Genomic DNA, 14,939 nt, shown 5'->3' with positions numbered 1-14,939 from the left:
TTACAGGCTTTTGCAACCCTATCATGAGGTAGTTAGTGTAGCAGCTATTTACCCTAAGTAAAAGAAACCTGTAAAAGTTTAGACAATGGTTCAAAAGACAAAAGGATAGGATATATGCATATTAGGCCTTCTGCTACCAATCTATTGCACACCCCCAACCACTGGAGAATCAAGTGCCTGCTGAAGAAGAGCTCTATATAGCACAAAATTATGTCTCTTTCACCAACAGAAGTTAGTCTAATAAAAGATATTACCTCACCCATCTTGTCTCTCTGTTGTCAGTTAGGCATTAAAAGTCCTCCTCTATCCTCATTTAGCTTATTTGCTAAATTGTTGTCAGCCAATGTGGCCTCAGGTGATTGCTTCTCTCTAACACCAGTTGCAGCTGTAAAACCTTCTAGTTATATGTGGCAGGATTTTAACTGGTGATAGATGAACCTCCTATATACATACAGGGTTGCAAAACTATTGATTTTACAACCCCTTCTTAGCCACCGTTACCTGCAGGATTTAAACCAATTTTTTCTAAAGGACTTCAGATTTGGAGGGAACTTCCCCTTGCTTTAGTTTTGTATCATATATTAGAAATAGGCTACAGCAACCCCAAAGCTATGCTGATATGACTGGGTACTCTTTATGCAGTGTATATATACTGTTTTCATCCCTAGCCAAACACCTTTGTATGCTCATTGCTCCTTTTCCACATTCTTTTTCTCATGTAGAATTTAACAGTTAAGACATTATTGCTGAACTTTTAAATCCAGAATATCAGAATGGGTTTAAAGTTAGGCAACAGGGTTTAATCACCCCTAACTTTAATTCCTTCCTTGCCAGGTGCTCTATATGTTTCATCCAGTCCCATCACAAGCCCATTCAGTATTTACATTAAAAAAAAACCTGATTTTCCACTCAGATTATGATACCCATACTCAGGACTGACTATTCATAGTGTGAGATACTATTCAGTAAGAATGCTTGTGGAGTAAGATACCACTCAGTACAATCTGACCTTCAGTGAGTTTAATTTAAATATATTACTTCTGTGGTAAGATTGTTGCATTATTTAAAACCACATATTTTTAAAAATGTTAAATATTTTCTTAAACACCCAGGTAAAGTTCAAAGCTTGTTTCCTTAAAAGATTTATAGGGGGTACTGTGACAGGTGTCACTATTTCTGCTGGTCGAATCATGCCCATAGCTGGCTACACCCTAATTGGAAGACCCAGGATTACAAGATAAGGAGAGTATTAAGGACTTCCTTTAAGCTTGTTGGAGATTCTGAAGTCAAGAGAATTATTCTACCTGCTATGAAGTATAATCTTTGAATGACCTAGTAAATTACAGGCTCTACATGAAAGACAAATGCCTTTTTTCCCTCTATCTATATGAAGGGAATAAGATTATATACTACAGGCAAGGAAAACCTACATTTACCTGGCACATTGGTGGAAATCTCTGAGAATGCTCAAGAGTTGAATTAGTTTATCAGGGACCCAGAATGAGAGAACATCTCCATTAGGGAGTACCTTTCATCCAGTGCCACAGGGGCTTTTTCTTCCTATCATTGTCAATACAGCTGTGCAGCCATTTTGGGGAGAGTGGGGGAGGCAAGAAGGACTCAGTCTGATGTCCTGTTAGCTATTACGAAGCAGCAAGGATGAGGTATTAGCTTTCCCCTCAATAAGGTTTTTCCTATAATAAAACCACAAAAGTGGCCATTAGCTAGAATGAATCGGTTGAAGGAGGTTTTGTTGTAGGAAGTGGGACTAAGGCCCTCTAAAAGGAGATAAGAAAGCAAGAAAAAAAACTCAGATATTGAGCAGGTAGGAGCTGAGGGCTGTGGTATTGTTAACTGAACTAAGTTGGTAAGCTTCCTAGCCAGGAGGGGTTGTGCAGAAGCCCATGTTCTGTTATGCAGAGACAGTTGGAGCTGGTCATTGAATAAGGTCTGTTTCAAGCACCTTGGACCCAGAGTAATTCCTGAACACTACATGTTACCAGGAATAAATTGAAATTAAAGAAAATAACTTGAATGGAGCAGCTAAAGCTCCAGCAGAGCAGAAACTCTCTGGAAATGTGGGAGACAACTGTAGGAGATTTAGTCAATGCTTCATTCTGTGCCTGTTAGCAATTGGTGCCAGTGAAAAATAAGCCAATTAGAAGGTAGCCTTATTTCTGAAAATAGCAGGTTCTAATGCACTTGATGTGTTTGACAGTTTGCAGGTAATTGAGGCAGAGGAGGCCAATATGAAACAATTGTGTTACAAAAATTTGAGAAGTACTGCACTCCAGGTACAAATGAAACAGATGAGAGGTGTTTCAGAGTGGTAGCCATGTTAGTCTGTTTCAGCAAAAACAACGAGGAGTTTTGTGTCACCTTAAAGACTAATTAATTTATTAGAGCATAAGCTTTTGTGAGCTATGATTGACTTCTTCAGATGTATGGAGAGGTGTTTCTACCTCAGGGTACAAAAAGAAAGTGAAACTATTGAAGAGTTTGTGAGTAAGCTAAGTCTGAAAAGCTAATTTTGGAAGGCTGAGTTAGGGTTGCCAACTTGGTAATATTTAAAAACCGGACACTCCAGCAGGAGTGCCAGAACCTCTCCTGGCCCGCCTCTTTCCCCTAAGGCCCCACCCCTGCTCTGCCTATTCCCCTCCAAAATCCCAGTCCTTGCCCCACCTCTTCCCCACAAGACCCTGCCCAATCCACTCCTCTTTCCCCTCTCCCCCTCTCACTCACTGCTTTTCCCCTCCCACCCCGGTCAGGAAGGACTTACCTGTGGAGTCAGGGCTGGGAGCTGCAGCCGCCTTCACAGGTAGGAGGCAGCCCCGGCTGAGTAGGGGCTGGCATGTGTGATCACCTGGCACCTCCCCAGCCCAGAGTAACCGGACATTGGGTGTCCAGTCAATAGATCTGACCAGACCCTGTCAGATCCCCTTTTCAACCAGACTTTCTGGCTGAAAACCGGGCACCTGGCCACCCTAGGCTGAGTCCCTATCAAGATATGTCTACACACCATTTTGGAGTAAGCGGAAGCAAGACTCCCAGCTCAGGTCAACAGACTCAGGATAGTGGGGCTCATGCTAGCGCTCTGAAAAAACGTTGTATAGACAACACTTTGAAGTTGTTGTTTGGGCTCTGAACTCCACCCCCTTCCTTAAACTAGACTTAGATTTGGGATTCTAACTTCTGGCACATAGGATTTCTTTCACTGACATATCTTCCTTCTCTCTTCCCCTTCAAGCAGCTGCAATGAAAGTGCCTGCCTGAAACTTGCCTTGTTTTGGTTATCAGTGGGTGGGGAAGAGAGACTGAAATCTTTATTTCAGGAAGTGGGTTTACCTCTCCTTCATTTTCAAAAGTACCACTGTGTTTCATTAGCAATAAACAATGTTGCAGGCAGGCAGAGTTGTATGGAAGAGATCTTTATTCAACATACATAAAGGCCATTGTTTGTTCAATAGAAGTCTGGCCACCAGTTTGATTGCATTCCATCCTGAGCTCCTACTGGAGTCTGTCACACCAAAGTAGGTCCTTTCTGAAACCCGAGCCTCTATCTTTGTTCCTGCTCATCATACAACAGACACAGTGAGTGCTGCATGTAGTCTTAGACAAGGTTGGAAGTTGTGAAGAACGTTTAATTATAGTGCAGCCTTAATTATCTGAAGATCATGAGAGACACTGAATAAGTTTGGATAAATCCAGGGAATTTTCACTGTATTGCAATAAATAGATTTTGAGAGACATGATCCTTTTTTTGGATAAGAATAGTTATTTAAGGTTGCGATATAATCAAATTATCTTATCATTTAGTACATGTGTAGCTAGGCCTCTAAGTTAACATACATTAATTCTAAACCTTAGATAGCTGGCTGATAGCTAGTGGTACATGAATATAAAGAGAAAGTCATTGTCTGTAAGCACAATAATATTACTTATTTTTGAGTTTCCTACAGTATGCATCAATGATTCTGTGTGACCCCTCATTCCTCCCCATACTCCCATTCCCCTCTTCCCCCAATACCAGGAACTCTGTATGCCCCCCATTTCCTCTTCTGCCATATGCCAGGGGCTCTGTGTGCCTTCCTACTTCACTGCCTCTTCCATTTTCTTTTCTTTTTTGTTTGGGAGGGAGTCTCTCAGGGTGTCAGCATTTTAAACTCTATTGAATGATGGGCAGAGCTGAGATGGGGTTGTTGTTATCCTGAAAGGTATTAATGGCTGTCATCCACCAATTCTTTGATATATAGACCATTACAGAGATGGCTGAAGCTGGTAGCATTGCCCATCAGATGTCCAGGGTTCTGTGATCTCCCCTTTTTCCGCTTTCTTTTTTATTTTCACTATAAGCAGTGGGGTTCTACTTATTGTTGCCTGGAACATTACCTGAAATTTTGGAATTGATTGGGTGTGGCACTCAAAAGTTATCATGTTACAGACAGACAGTTGAGTTGAGTCTCAGTCATTGCTTTGCATGGTCAAAAAAGGGGGTACTGAGGCTGAAATCAAATCAGTGGTAGGATAGGAGGGAACATGAAAGGAGACTAAGTCAGAAACATTAGCAAGAGCTGTGTAATATAAGCTTTTGAAGGCAAGGACAAGAAATTTTGAATTTGTTTACTAGTTGAAGAAAGTGATGGGAGTCAAATTTCCCCTCTCCCCCAGCCATTTGGAATAGGGAAATTATTTCCAGCAGAACTGAACTTGATTTTTCACATGGTATCAATGGATCAAACTTTAGTACAGGTTTTGAAAGCCTCAGCTAGAGGACTTGACCTACCAACAATACACCCATATAAACGATTAGAGAGAACACCAGTGAGGGCTAGTGGAAACAGCTGCAGAGCCATGGATGTTTCCCAGAGTTTTCCCAAGGAGCAGCAATGGTCGCAAGCAGATAAACTCTCTCTTTTTCTCTGGTTACACTGTTGGATTTGCTCTTATACAAACTTGTCATTAGTCCAACACATTTGTTGTGACATACATTAGGAAGTCTGTATCAAGGTTGTTTCTAGAATCTGAAATAATCAGCGTCAAGACTTAATTGGCTGGGTTCTGCTGACACCTAGTGCCAGGGCTAAAGTCTAGCAAAATGACACAAGATAAGGTTTTGCCATTGTAATATCTTATGTCCCAAATGACTATCCTTGCAGTAGTATTGAACTATCCATGTTCTCTGTATGTATAAATATCTTCTTTCTGTGTGTTCCATTCTATGCATCCGAAGAAGTGGGCTGGAGCCCACGAAAGCTTATGCTCAAATAAATTTGTTAGTCTCTAAGGTTCCACAAGTACTCCTGTTCTTTTTGCGGATACAGACTAACACGGCTGCTATTCTGAAACCTATCCATGCAGTGCTTTGGAGTCAAATTAGTTATCATTACTCCACTTAAAGAGGTATATATTATCCATAATTTTTATGGAATTAATAGAAATAAAGGTCAAAAAGTGTGATGGCTCCTGATGTACTTGCTGTTCTTTCATTAGTAAATTACTCCAGCATAGGAGTTCATTTTACAGGAGAACAGCAACACAATAAGTGCAATTAATGTTATGGCTGGAAATAAAAAACCTATGAAAGGCTAATGTTGGAAAACCTTAGCCTTTTTGCACAGAGAGAAGAGAAGGCATGATCTGAGTACAAGGAGATAGAAATCCTTGAGTAGTAATTTTGGCTCTGATATTTATTCTCTGTGTGATCTTGGACAAGTCACTTAACTTCTCTGCCTTGGATCCCCATTTCTCAACTGGAGATAAAATACCTAATTTCCTCACTGGGTGCTATGACATTTAGTTGTAAAACACTTTGAAGGATCAAGAGCTAAGCGTTATTAATAATAAAATATTAATTTCAAAAATTAATATTAGTAAAGTGAGTGTTATCTTTAAAATGATGTTAAAATGTTAATTACTCCACATGGGAACACGTGACAAATTGTAACAAATAATAAGTTGTATCAACTGCAAACAGAACACTGAGTTTGATTTAACTTTGGAATTTGCTGTAAACAGCTTAATGCAGAGCTTTCTGGAAACAACTCAAACTCAGTGGTAGGGAACTACTTCTTGCAGGCCTTCCATTTAGCCATTAAAATAGCATTCAGAACAAGAAATGTTTTGGACACATGATACTGAATCTTAATAGCCTTCCAGCAAGCAGGGAGTTAATTTCCCCATGAAGCCCAAATCCAGCAATGAGCCCCGCAGAGGTTCACCCATATGGAACTCATTGCCATAGACATCACACTGGTACATTAGGTGCAAGGCAGAGCTGGGGACTGAAGAAGCCATCAGGCTCTCCCAAGGAACACTGGAAACTATTAAAAAAGGTATATAAATATGATTCTAGAGTACTTAATGGTGTTATCTCAGGAAATTAAATCACTGAAGATTGCAATCTTGAATGTCTGCAATGAAGAATTTATCAATCCGTTTAAACGTAAGGAGAGCAAAGAAACTGGAATGCTCCGGCCCAAAATGCTTGAGTTATCTTGTTTACTGTCATGTCTAGACTCCCTACATTTGTATGATTTGTTGATAGCAATATAGATAGCATGTCAGAGGCTTTTAGAATCTCGTGGAAATAACAAGTTTTTTTGCAAAAAATAATATTGCTGCTGAACTGTGCTCCTCAAATATTCCGCAGGTAGAAAGTGTATTGCAACAAACATTCAGCCTGACTCATTGATTATCATTTTGCACGTACATAGCCTTTCATCCACAGGTCTCAAAATACTTCTACAAATCTTAAAGGTGAACCATTTCTTATGGGTAAGAACCATGGTGGATGGTGGAGTGGAGAGACACATTAATTACAAGAGCCAACATTGCACAGGGCTGGCAACTGCACCACATGGTAGGATACACACGATTTCTTTGTAAAGGAACAATGTATATCCCTGGCTATTGGTTGCAGCAGATGGCACTGTCACAGTACAGGGCAACTGTACCTGGATTACCCCTCTATGGTCCAGGTAGGGCACCCATTCTCAGGGCTCCCAGCTCCTCAGCTGTCACCTCTCTTGGGCAGAGACCTGGTTAGCATTTAGGCCTTCAAACCCCACAAAAGGGTTTTTCCCATTGTCACAACTTCATCACAGCTTCAACTCAGAACAAGCACACTCATGAATCAGTGAGTCAGTCCCTCCATTATCCAGTTTGGATCTTTGAAGAGACTCTGAATAGTTAATCAGCCAGACAATAGGTTCCCCCTCAGGGCAAAGCTTCAAAAGGCTAAGTTCTTGCATAACTGGAGCAGGTGCATTCACATACCTCTTAAGGGAAGTTTTTACATAATCTCACCAGAGTATATCAACATTTGCATTTTGAATACAAAGAACTCCTAAAATACTTAAACTTAATTCAAGAAGGTTTTGTCCCGGATATTGTCTTATCTGCCACAGACACCATATATGTTAGCCAGTCAGGGGTCCTGGTTATGCTCCTTTTTGACACTCAGACACCATGGCAATGGGCACAGAATAAATACCTAGACAGCTAGATATGGTAGAGTTCAGGGTGAGGATGTGCTCTCCTAGTGCTCTCTCAACTACTAAACTGGAATCTACCCTGCTGCTAGGGCCAATTCATACAATGCTGCCAAACCTGCAGGCCACAGAAAACCATCACCAAACCAAAGACTGGGTGTAAAACTTTATTCATCATGCTCCCATGCTGCCTGGTGTAGAGTGCCTATTGTTTGTGCACCGTAATAGCTCCATGGTGATGATAAATTGCACCTCCTGGAAAGTCAGGACATCTCCCTATCCTTCACAGCTTGCAGGTTCCCCCTCCTACTGTTTAACAGAAAACTTCTATCCATTATTCCACTAACTCCCTCCAAAATACACAAGTCTTTTTCAAGTTCACCTCTACCTCGATATAACGCTGTCCTCGGAAGCCAAAAAATCTTACCGCGTTATAGGTGAAACTGCGTTATATTGAACTTGCTTTGATCCACCGGAGTGCGCAGCCCCGCCCCCCCGGAGCACTGCTTTACCGCGTTATATCCAAATACATGTTATATCGGGTTGCGTTATATCGAGGTAGCGGCGTACTACTATATTTCCCTGGAGTGAACCATTCCCCCAGTGTCCAGGACATAATAGTTTGTGAAAGGTGATGAACAGATCCGACTTTGATTCTTAGGCCTTGCAGCCAGGGCATGAAATTACAGGTTTTGTGGCGATGTAGGCACATTTACTTAAACCATCACTGCCTGATGCAGCTCAAGAAGCAAAAGGCTGCCATGCAGCACAAGGTAGAATTTATCCTGCTGCTGATAATTAACTACTTTTCTAAGCTGTCGAGAAAATAATTTAAAATTTATACAAGAGTGATATTCAAGTATATGGTACATTTGAAAGTAACATTAAATTTCTTAGCTGTGATGTTCCTGCTAATCATTGAGAATGGGGAGGCTATTGCTGTGATCTCTCCTTGGACTTGTCTTTACATTTCCGTAAGGACTCTAATAACAAGTTAGGTAATTCCTACAGAATTTGCCTCTAAGAAATTGATCAGATTTTGTTACTCACAGGACCTTTTAATCAGTGCTGTAATACACAACTTTCTCATCCTGGCTTCCCAGCTGTACCTTATAAGCTTATATATAAATATGCATCTCAATTAACTTGCTAGAAAGTTGTCTTTGTTATCAATGACTCTGTGATTAAAATTAATTGTTGCAGAAATTGTCTGAGTAATCATTCACAATGGGAAGTCTGCATGCAGTTGGAATACCTATAAATATTCTTTTACAGCTAGGGTGACCAGATGTCCTGATTTTTTAGGGACAGTCCTGATATTTGGGGCTTTTTCTTATGTAGGCACCTATTACCCTCCACCCCCGTCCCGATTTTTCACACTTGCTATCTAGTCACCCTGTTTACAGCCTTCATGTTAATTAGGTTCAAGTTACCAGAAAAGTAAATTTCCTGCACTGAATATAATTTATAATTGAAAACAATGTAGTGGATTAAGAAAGAGAAGTGCATTTAATTTATCAAGTAAGCTCCAGTGTAGGACTTTCATAAAAAGTCACACTACAGAAATAAACAATGCATTTGTCACTCTTTTAATGAAGTCTATGTTTCCAGCATAGTATTATTTTGTTTTTAAATAAATACTTTACATTAAATATTGACAGAAATTTACATTTGGCATACATGCGGGAATGGATGTCTAAGAAGATTGGCAAGGGGATACAAAACTTTCATCTATAGGTTATTAGTTCAAATGGAAGCCCGGTTGCAATTGTTACCAGCTAATGTCTTGCTAGTGATCCATGCAAAATCAATTCAGTGGTTCAGTCTAGTTTCCAGTAGACAGGTATCTATATTACAAAAATTACCACCATCATTAGCACCCTTGTCACTGACAGAGGAAAGGCCAAGGATTGAATGGGTACAGACTGAACTGTCCTTTCATCTTTATGGGTAGTCACTTCAGGTCTGGGTGCTACCCAAACTGTGAGTGTCATATGGATAAATAAGAATCAGGTCACGCTGGGTTTTCTAAGACACCCAAACAAAGAAAGGGCTTTTGGTATGAAAAGCTAAGATTGAACTGACAAAGCACCTTCATTTGGATTCAGCAAATGGACAGGACCTTCTGTCCAAGGGTGGCGCGGCCCCAATCCTTTTAGAAGGGTTGGAAGAGACTCTGACCTACCAGGGCCCCATAAAGATGGGTGATTCCTGGTATATGTATTAGTAACCATGTAGGAACTTTTATTACTTTTTATATGTCTACTCTGTGATGCTTTTGTACTTAAAATAAATGTATTCTGCTGAGAAAGAGTTGTGTGGAACTTGTAATGGCTTGCAATACACTGTTCATAGCCTCGAAGAGAAAGCAATGCACAGGCACTGGCCATTAGGCAGACTGGCTTGCTGGGGATATCACAGTATAAGGAAAAACCCCTGGTCAGAAGGGAGTAAGACAAGGGTTCCTATTCATAGACAAAAACAACAAGGAGTCCGCTGGCACCTTAAAGACTAACATATTTATTTGGGCATAAGCTTTCGTGGGTAAAAAGCGCATCTGAAGAAGTGGGCTTTTTACCCACGAAAGCTTATGCCCAAATAAATCTGTTAGTCTTTAAGGTGCCACCGGACTCCTCATTATTTTTGTGGGTACAGATTAACACGGCGACCCCTCTGATACTGTTCACAGACAGGTAATGCCAGGAGTCCCAAGACCTGACTAGGCATTCCTGGAGTGAATCACGGAGGGAGAATACAGGTGCAGTTGCCCTGAAACTGTGACAGGTATCCCCCTTGGTAATCTTCACATTTAAAACTGGAAAAGACAAAGTAATAGAAAATGTACAAAATTCTGCTCTGACTTCCTAAGGCAAATAGGCTAGTTGATTTCATTTCTATGAAATGTAGTTCAGATGTTGATAAAAGATAATGCATGCAGCTGACATTTAAATGATAAAGGCTTAGATGATTAATTCATAAGCAGGGTTTCTCGATGTGTGTTTTATCACAGTCTGTTAAAACCAAAATGGGACCAGAAAAAAACACACCAAAAAAACCCAAAAACCTTGTAAAGCTGGCTTCAGTCCTGGTCCTTGCAAGTGCTAAGCTCTTCCAGTTCCCACTGAAGTCAATTAGAACTGTAAGTGCTCATTACCTGTTGGGATCACATCCTAATTTTTAGATGTAAATTATCCCAGATGCAGAGGGAGGTGGAAACTCCCATTGTGAAATGATTCCTGTTATAACTTCCAACGTCTCAAAGCTCAAATATGGGACAAAGTAATCAGCACAAGAAGGAAGCTCAATTAATAATTAATACTTAACATTTATATAACTTGCTGCATTGATTCTCACAACAAATTAATTGAATTAATTATTCAATTAATTATTTAATGTTTGCACAGCACTTTATCCAGAAACTCCTGAGTTTTAGTCCTGGATCTAACACTAACTCACTGTGACTTCAGGAAGTCACTTAAACTCACCATGTAAATTGTAAAATGGGGATAATCGCAGATTAACAACATAGGATCCATTTCTTTAGTATAATATTTTCAGAGACAACGAGATATAGGATATGTTGGCCAGGAAGTACAAGAGCTATTAGTCACAGGACAAAGACCACAAGGAAGACCTAGAAAAAGGTGGTTCAAGATGCTGAAGGGGGACATGAAGAAGGTAGGTATCATGTTGGGAGATGCACTTGAAAGGAACATTTGGAGATGAAGAAGAAGAGCCACCAACTCCAATTGATGGGACAAGGCAAAGAAGAATTATTCTCTATAAACTCTAGTCCACAATTTTACATTTCTGATGTAAATAATTTACAATAGTAAAAGTGAAATAACATTTTAAAGTGGTTCAGGTAAATTTGGGGCTAAGGATGATTTAATTCAGAGGCATGTTACCTGCCATAGATATGCAACTGTCATGTGATTTTGCAAAGTAACAACCAGCAGCCTTTACCAACAAGGCAAAGCTTCAATGAAATTAAGTAGAGTGCACTGAGGACAGTCGATGGACCCAGTCTTGCAGCCCTAGCTCATGAGCAGTTCCATAGGTCTACTTATGAGATAGCGGGCGTATGTAATATGGGCACTTGCTAACTAGAAATTAGAATAAGACCATCATTTCACCTTTCACTGGGCACCAAAAACTGATGACTGCGGCCCTGGATTAGATTTGTGTCAGCAGCAAGGTGAGAAAGTTTGAATAGGTCTTTGACAATCACCTAAGCCATTCAGTTCTTTCTACTATGTGTTTTTGTTTTCAGCCTATATGCAGCAATGTAAATTATGGCCCCAATCTTGCAGTAAGACACAGGCAGACCTTTGTGCCCACGTGGCGCTTCAGGGCACCAGGTGGGTGTATTTTGTTGCAGGATCTGGGCCACGGTCCTGATAAAATGACCACTGAAGAAAATGGGACCCCTTCCATTAATTTCAATGGGTACTTGATCAGCCCTATAGTTTGCACTGCAGGATATTAGCTGAAAAGGAAAGTACATAGTAGGAAGGACTGAATTAATTAAATCATGAATTCTCAACCTGGGCATCAGGACCATCTTCCTGTTCATAATGGCTAGGTGGAGGGGGATGCTGACATTTTTTTCTGTTGTAACATGGGGTTATGGGAGTGAAAAGTTAAGAATTACTGGCTTAGACAGTTGGTAAAGGGCTATACAACTTCTTTTGAGTCATGAATTCAAATCCAGTCCAGAGCTATAGCAATCAATATATGGTGCCCTATGAAAAATGAATGAATTTGTTTCAGTCCAGTATCTAGTGAATAGGTGCCCACATGAGTTAAGGCTGCAGAATAAGGCCCATAGACATAGGGCTGCAGGATTCAGCCCTACAATGATATATACACACAGGCAGATCTGTGCTGCTTCTCTGGAATTGTTTTAGTTCGTGGAGGAGTTGTGATAACCCTCCCCCATGGAGTAGGACACCATCATACAGAAAACATTCATAAGTTCAATACAATGATCCCCAAAGATACTGCATGGGGTTGCAATATCTGTCACAATACCAAACTGGGTGAGTTAGAAGGAAATGAATCAAGTGGACCAGGGAGGGACTGACACCAGCTACTTCTGCTGGGGAGTCTGGGAAGAGAGAGAATGGTGGAGGCAATATTGTGGCCAAGTGCAGAGCAGGGGGAGAGGTGGACACTTTTGCTCCCTCATGAGTAGAGTATGTAGCAGTCAGGGTTGGCAATTTCCTGGGAAAAACTAGTTTAGGACAGGGCACTGGTAAATACTAGCTTAAACCCAGTTTAAACTGGGAAAAATAATTGCATCAGTGTCCAGCAAGTATAGAACAATTTTTTTTTCCAATTTTGGATACTTTCCATTCCGAACTGAGGAATAGGCTGGGTCTGTCCACTACATCCAAGTAGGTTTTCTGCTACAGACTGCTGCATGGCCAAATGGACTTGGACTAGTAGTCTGAAACTCTGCATGCTTCTGATTCATTAATGCTTCAAGCCTACAATGCTGCATTATTGTCATTTTCATAAATCAAATGTTTTTTACCTCTGTTTATATAATATTGAAAACTGAAATATGAGTCATGACATGGATAACTTCCTTGAGAAAATACCAAACCAAAATGTATAGACATTATGATATTCAGTATGATAATTACATATATTAGTATTATGCCCAAGCCAATTTTACTTTTTATTTGTACAAGCCTAAATTAACCTCTGAATCTAATCTTATGTAACCACAATTTGACTATGTAATTAAAACTAAGTGTAATGTGGTGTGTATTAATTAAACAGTTTTTAAAATAGAAAATGTCTTAAACTAGAACTAGCTAGTTGTTCCCAGGGCTGTAAAAACCATGATTTTACCTGGTAAAAATTACCTCAGGTAAATACCGTGCCATCCCTGGCAGCAGTATCATGTACTAGCACCTCACTGGAACATTATCTTGTTCACCAAAATCTCAGCTTTCAGGTTTTGAAAAAACTAAGTATGTAGCTGTTTGTGAAGAAAACTTAAAAAATGTGAAGCAACGGTAACTCTTGCAGAGATGTCCACATGAATAAGCAGAGTCAATAACAATAGCTCAGAGAGGTGTGAACTGCCCCTTTCATCTTAGTGATGTTATTTCAGGTGTCCAGTGATGATAATTTAAATGCCAATACTATTACCTATGTCTCTCTGCGTTCTTACCTGAGAAATGAAAATCACAGATCTGCACAATTTACTGTGATATCTCATTTTGGTGCCACAAATAAGTGACAAATGGGAGATGCCGCCTTTTCTTTGTTAATCTCCCACCCTCCACTCGAGAAGGAGCCAAGCCCAAGGAGCCTAACATGACACTTGAATATGCTTGAAGGGGAGCCAAGCTCCAGGAGCCCAGTGGATCTCACAAAGCATGCACAATTGTATTTTGAATATCCACACAATCTACTGTGAGCAGTGTCTCATTCTGATGACTCATGGAATGGGGTGGGGCTGAGTTTGGAAGAGTATGGCCATCTTTCCCCCCTTTAATAGAAGTCCTGCCTGTGACGCCACATTTATCCTTTTGAAATACTGATTGTAGCTTTTACTAGCATCCAGAAAACTGCCCCAGCTCAAGCCTGCAGTGATTCTCATCTGCCGAACCAGTTCAGCTACCATCTGCCGCACCATGTCTAGATTGTGAGATGCCCTGTATAGATCCTGAGATGCTGGAAAATTCTTGGCCATTTCTCAGTCTAGCTCCTTTCTCAGTCTAGGTCCCTCTATCGCAACCTGTTCCCCTCCTTGACTTGTCCCTCACCGAAGCATTGCATGGAGTCCCCATGATGCCCAGTGGCTTGCTGGGGCTTATAGAAGGACAAATACTGAAGATTCAGTACCCTCGCAAAGTGCAGCTCCTTTCTAATGTCTTCTCTCCTGCTCCACCTGTATGATTATTGCACCAGGCTTTATAACACTGGCCCTAAAGCGCCTTCATCTTCTCGTGGCCCAGCTGGCTGGGGCTCATCAGCCGCAGTCAGAGGCGGGCAAGGAGAGAGCCAGGCGTTCCTGGCCGCCGGCCTGCGACAAGGATCTGCACACTGGGAGCGCCAGTCCCCACCGCCTGTGCTGGGCTGGCTAAGACCAGGCTCTGAGTCACACTGGCCGACGGGCGTGTGTCATCTGAAGTGCAGCAGCTACCCTTCCCCAACCCAGTAAAAACGGGAAGCAAACAGGATACTGCAAAGCATTCTAGGAATTGTGTCCTCTTCCGTAAGCTTCCTCCCTTGCCGACCCGGTGACCAACACAAAAAACTACATCTCCCAGAAACCATTGGGAGCTAATCTCGCCTACCTCTCCTCTCTCCCGTACCCTTCCCAACGCATTGCATGAGGGTACTTGTAGTTCTGGAACTATCCAATCTCCTAGTCCCAACAGCCTGGCTCCTCTGCGGAGAAGACTACAATTCCCGGCTGGCTGAGCA

At 41.1% G+C, this 14,939-nt stretch overlaps 1 protein-coding gene across 1 annotated transcript in view; it reads right to left on the bottom strand.

Annotated features, from left to right (window-relative positions):
• SGK3 (serum/glucocorticoid regulated kinase family member 3) overlaps positions 1–275 on the bottom strand; it is an 84,199-nt gene extending 83,924 nt beyond the window's left edge. Inside the window, exon 1 of the mRNA XM_065585676.1 lies at positions 255–275. The gene's annotated coding sequence lies outside the window, so the exon portion shown is untranslated. The remainder of the gene's footprint in view (positions 1–254) is intronic.
• Positions 276–14,939: the final 14,664 nt, after the last annotated feature.

This window comes from Chrysemys picta, chromosome 2 (genome assembly GCF_011386835.1).
Source record: "Chrysemys picta bellii isolate R12L10 chromosome 2, ASM1138683v2, whole genome shotgun sequence".
NCBI classification, from domain to species: domain Eukaryota; kingdom Metazoa; phylum Chordata; order Testudines; family Emydidae; genus Chrysemys; species Chrysemys picta.
Note: the sequence above shows the minus strand (reverse complement) of the source record. Positions and strands in the feature narration are given on the sequence as shown.